Here is a 6,000-nt window from a genome sequence, read left to right as displayed (position 1 = left end):
CAATTGCTATTGGACTTCTAATCTTGAAAAAACGTTAGGCTATATCAGGATTCGAACTCGGGTCTCCCGCACCACAGTCGAATATTATTCCACGACCAGATGAACTTCCTTAATCGTGCGCCAACCCAACAAGAGCTTGAAGCTAAAGCTTCGCCGGGCTACCAACACATCACCCGGGGTTGATGGCCTAGGAATACCGTCATCTCAGAGCCATCGACCCCAACTGCATTCTGCTGGAAACAGTTTGTAAAATGGTTTGGAAGCTAGGGGTTCCTAATTGTTGGAAGACATCGCGAACTGTCCCCATTTTCAAGAAAGGGGACACTAGCGACTATTCCAACTTTAGACCAATATCCCTTCTTCCTACCATCTACAAACTGTTCTCGGGAGTGATCAGCCAGAAAATAACGCAAGTCGCTTCAGACCTTGGCTGGTTATCTCCCGAGCAAAAGGGTTTCCTCGGAGTCCATGGTATTCAGGAACATACACAGCTCTTACAGACGGTTGTCGAGGAGACAAAGACCAAACGAAAGCACATGTCTATTGCATGGCTGGACATGTGCAACGCGTTTGGATCTGTGCCTCACGCCGTTCTGAATGAGCTGTTCACATCACTTCCAATACCAGAGGACCTCCGGCGCATCCTGGTGGACATATATTCGGGAAATCGGATGGATTTTGCCGTTGGAAAAGAATCCATCCGCATTTTACCGACAGCAGGTGTTCGCCAGGGTGACGCTCTTAGTTCCCCTATTTTTAACCTGGCTTCCGAACCCCTCGTCAGGGCCGGAAAGTCCAATATTAACCCCGGATTTTTAATATTTGGCTCGCTCGTGAAAACCACGGCATATGCTGACGACATTGCCGTGGTTACAAATTCTCCCTCCTAGCTCCAAATTATTTTAAACGTTTTTACCCTCACCGCAAACACCTTGGGGCTGCAATTTAATGCCGGGAAGTGTGCTTGCCTGGTCTTCGACAAAGGCAAGCCGTCTGACGCCCAGTGCCGAATTGGTGATCAATTAATTCGGTGCTTGGGTCCAGACGACCAAGAAACATATCTTGGTACACCGATCGGAGGAAAATTGCGGTTCCGACCTAAACTGACCTTATCCCTAACCTCGACAAAATAGCCGCCTCCCACCTCGCACCATGGCAAAAACTTGAAATCTTCCGTAGCCACCTTCTTCCCTCCTTTCCCATCACCTCGCTTCGGGTCGGGTCCTGAAAGACTGCCTTACCCAACTGGACACTGAGTGTAGGAAGTTTCTAGGCCTTATTTGCAACCTTCCCAATCACGCAACGGTCCCGTTTTTCTACGCGGACCGGCGGGTTGGGGGCCTAGGAACATGCCGCCTCACTGATGATGCCGATATCTGGACCATCGCCAGGGCTGCTCAGCTCCTCACTTGTAGAGACCCTACAGTGAGGAACATATGCCGAGAGCAGCTCCATGACACCATCCGGCGAGGGTTCAGAAACGAGCATCCAGGAGTGTTGCCAGTTGGGGAATATCTTTCGGGATCCGTGGATGGGGGCTCTACAGACTGAGGTACGCGGAGGCAGGGTCCAATCTTTGGACTCTTGCCCGCCAAGCTGCCAAACGACTGGGAGTGCGGATTGATGTATCCGGCGACGAAAATCTAAGAATTGTCGCCGATGACGTCTCCGTAAGGCAGTCCGCGGACTTCGGAAAGTAGCTCGGCAGCGCTATACCAGGGACCTAATTTCTGACAAGAGCCACCAGGGAGTAGTTGCCACTGGCCTCTCCCTGGAAGACAAGTCGAAAGACATGGCTCGCCTGGTATCCTGCCGTACGCCCCTCTCCTTCCGAGACTGGAGATATCTTCACAGAGCCCGGCTCGACATCCTTCCTCTTCAGGGGCACTCGTGGTTTTGCTCACAGGAGCAAGATACGAGTTGCCGCCGATGCGGAAAGGAAAACGAGACCGGGTTTCATGTGCTTAACCACTGTGAAGAAGGTCTCCAGCTCGCCACCAAGAGGCACAACACCATCCAAGATCTCTTGGAGTCGCTGCTAGTCAAGCAGGGACACGACGTCACGATCAACAATGCCATCCCCGGGCAAAGGTTAAGACCGGATGTTGAATTTCAACTATCCGGTTCCCGGGTGATGGTCGACGTCGTGGTCTGCTATGACCAACCAGGGAGTATGGAGAATGCCTACCAGCGGAAATATGATAAATATTCTTCGCATGGGAGGATTCTCCCCCTGGTTGTCGGGTCTCTTGGATCATGGTACCCCAGGAACGACGAAATCCGTTCGATTCTTGGAATCAACGGAAGATCCTGGGGTGCCTTCCGATTCAAGGCCCGATTGGCAGCGATCCAGGGATCAATGGATATGGTGTGTGCCCATTTCCATCATGGTGCACCAAACCCCGAGGCTGAGGATAACCCCCCTCTTCCCGTAGTAACTCCATACCCAGTATATTAGTAGACTCTTCCCCATTTATTTTATTTAGGTAATTTTAGTAATATTTTTAAATGCACCCACCCCATACATGTTTATTCCCCTTCCGGAAACCCCTCCATAAACTAACCACTGTGTCAATCTATGTATGAAATGTGGGGAGAAATCCTGTCAAGCTGAGCGAGGTAGCGGTCCCTGGTCTGGGGATCGCAAGAGACAATTGGCGGAGAGACACACATAAAAGAAAGACATTCTAGGAGAGGGGTTCAGTACACCACCCAGTATGTCTGCCTTGGCTGTAAAAAGGAATTTAATTCGTTTATTTCAGCCGGCAGACATGCAAGACCTTGTACTGAGTCCCTTTCCTCCAGTATTCTCCGCCAATCCCTCGAACTAACCATTGCATCTGCAATAGATGGTTTGCAGGGGTCTCCTAATCCCGCTCACTCTTCTCTCCCCACGTTTTCCCCTTCCAGAATTGAAGGGGACAAAATCATTTTAAAATACCCTGGGAAACCCACGAAGTGTCCTAGGTGTGAGTGGACTACCTTGGCAACTAACACCAGAGCCATGGGTAGTATCCACAGACACCTAGAGACAGCCCACACACTCCGACTAGTTAAATATTGGGAATGCGGAGTGTGTGGATTTGCTGGAGATGGCCCTACACTAAAAGGGCATTACCAGAGATTGCACTCAGCACCACAGTAATCACCCTCCATCCGGTCGCCACGGTTTTTCAACGCGGATACCTCTGTTCGGGATTCTTCTGTGGTAGCGACCTTCCAAGAGGAGATCGCTGTCACAGAAGATGAGCGTCAAGAGTTATCCGTGATGGGAATGCCGGCGATCGAAGAGGAGGGGCCTGGTAATGCCCAATCTCCAGCAAATTTTACCCAAAGCCCCATTTTAATTCTTGAGAGGGAGTTCACCGCATCTTTTAATACACAAAATTTTAGTTGGCTCTTCGAACTCCCTCTACAAGAAATTTCTTATCCACCAACTGTAGCTCCGGAAGGGCCACAACCCGATCCCCTTCAAGAGACCCAACCCTTTTCCCCCAGTCAGCAAAATGTTCGAGGATGCAGCCAAGACAGCTCAGAAGAGCAAAGCCAAAGAGGCGGCGATTTCACTTGTCTCTGGGTACCTGCTTTTCTGAGCTGCGAGACTCTTCTTGATAGGCGTCCTCGAACGTTGCACTGCTGACTGGCTCCCCAAAGCACAGATTTTAGAAGACCCTAGCCCTGAAAAACCCCGAGGAAACCCTAATGGTAGAAAAAGAAACCAAAACCGGCAGATGCAGAAAGCCCGGCGACAGATCAAGCTCAAGGCCTACGAAGCGAGGAAGATTCAACGGCTCTTCAATATCTACCCAAGAAGAGCCGTTCGAGAGGTGCTCGGAGATCGTTCACCCTCGTACGATGGCACTGTTGAAGCTGCGGAGGAATACCTCGAGAGGACTTACCACCGCTCGAGTCTACCTTCGCAGCAGTGCCAGAGTGCGAGGGTACTCTACGACACCGGCGACTGGTCCCATCCATCAAGGGACCAGATGGACTTCCTCAATCGTGCGCCCCCCAAAAAAGAGCTTGAGGCTAAACTTCGCCGGGCTACAAATACATCACCAGGGGTCGATGGCCTAGAATATCGACATCTAAGAGCCCTCGACCTCGACTGCATCTTGCTGGAAACAGTTTGTAGAATAGTTTGGAAGATTGGAATTCCTAACTGTTGGAAAATATCGCGAACAGTCCCCATCTTTAAGAAAGGGGACACTAGCGATTATTCCAACTTTAGGCCAATTTCCCTTCTTCTGACCATCTACAAACTGTTCTCGGGAGTAATCAGCCAGAGACTCACAGAGGTCGCCTCAGATCTTGGCTGGTTATCTCCCGAGCAAAAGGGTTTCCTCCCGGGGGTCCATGGTATCCAGGAGCACACACAGCTCTTGCAGACCGTTGTCGAGGAGACAAGGACCAAACGTAGGCATGTGTCTATAGCATGGCTAGACATGTGCAATGCATTTGGTTCTGTTCCTCACGCCGTTCTTGGAGAGCTGTTTGCTTCTCTTCCGATACCAGACGACCTCCGTCGCATCCTGGCGGACATTTACTCGGGGAATCGGATGGATTTTGCCGTTCAGAAAGAATCTGTTCGTATTTCCCCAACAGCAGGTGTTCGTCAGGGTGACGCTCTTAGCGCCCCTATTTTTAATCTGGCTTCCGAGCCCCTCGTCAGGGCCAGAAAGTCCAATATCAACCCCGGATTTTTATTATTTGGCTCGCTCGTCAAGACCACGGCATATGCTGACGACATTGCCGTGGTTACAAATTCTCCTGACGAGCTCCAAAATATTTTAGACATTTTATCCCTCACCGCTGACACCTTAGGGCTGCAATTCAACGACGGGAAGTGTGCTTGCTTGGTCATTGACAAAGGCAAGCCGTCTGAGGCTCTGTGCCGAATCGGTACTCAACCCATTCGGTGCTTGGGACCAGACGACCAAGAGACATATCTTGGTACACCGATCGGTGGGAAATTGCGGTTTCGTCCTCCCACTGACCTTATCCCTAACCTTGACAAGATTGCCGCCTCCCACCTCGCACCATGGCAAAAACTTGAGATTTTCCGTAGCCACCTTCTACCTTCCCTTTCCCATCACCTCGCTTCGGGTCGGGTCCTGAAAGACTGCCTCACCCAACTGGACACTGAGTGTAGGAAGTTCTTAGGCCTTATTTGCAACCCTCCCAATCACGCATTGGTCCCGTTTTTCTACGCAGACCGGCGGGTTGGGGGCCTAGGAACATGCCGCCTCACTGATGATGCCGATATCTGGACCATCGCCAGGGCTGCTCAGCTCCTCACTTGTAGAGACCCTACAGTGAGGAACATATGTCGAGAGCAGCTCCATAAAACCATCCGGCGAGGGTTCAGAAACGAGCATCCAGGAGTGTTGCCAGTTGGGGAATATCTTTCGGGATCCGTGGATGGGGGGCTCTACAGACTGAGGTACGCGGAGGCAGGGTCCAATCTTTGGACTCTTGCCCGCCAAGCTGCCAAACGACTGGGAGTGCGGATTGATGTATCCGGCGATGAAAATATAAGAATTGTCGCCGATGACGTCTCCGTAAGCCCAGTCAAGGCAGTCCGCGGACTTCGGAAAGTAGCTCGGCAGCGCTATACCAGGGACCTAATTTCCGACAAGAGCCACCAGGGAGTAGTTGCCACTGGCCTCTCCCTGGAAGACAAGTCGAAAGACATGGCTCGCCTGGTATCCTGCCGTACGCCCCTCTCCTTCCGAGACTGGAGATATCTTCACAGAGCCCGGCTCGACATCCTTCCTCTTCGGGGGCACTCGTGGTTTTGCTCACAGGAGCAAGATACGAGTTGCCGTCGATGCGAAAAGGAAAACGAGACCGGGTTTCATGTGCTTAACCACTGTGAAGAAGGTCTCCAGCTCGCCACCAAGAGGCACAACACCATCCAAGATCTCTTGGAGTCGCTGCTAGTCAAGCAGGGACACGACGTCACGATCAACAATGCCATCCCCGGGCAAAGGTTAAGGC

Source organism: Daphnia magna, unplaced genomic scaffold (genome assembly GCF_020631705.1).
Source record: "Daphnia magna isolate NIES unplaced genomic scaffold, ASM2063170v1.1 Dm_contigs202, whole genome shotgun sequence".
In the NCBI taxonomy this organism is placed as follows: Eukaryota; Metazoa; Arthropoda; class Branchiopoda; order Diplostraca; family Daphniidae; genus Daphnia; species Daphnia magna.
The sequence above is the reverse complement of the archived record's forward strand: the minus strand, read 5'-3'. Positions refer to the sequence as shown.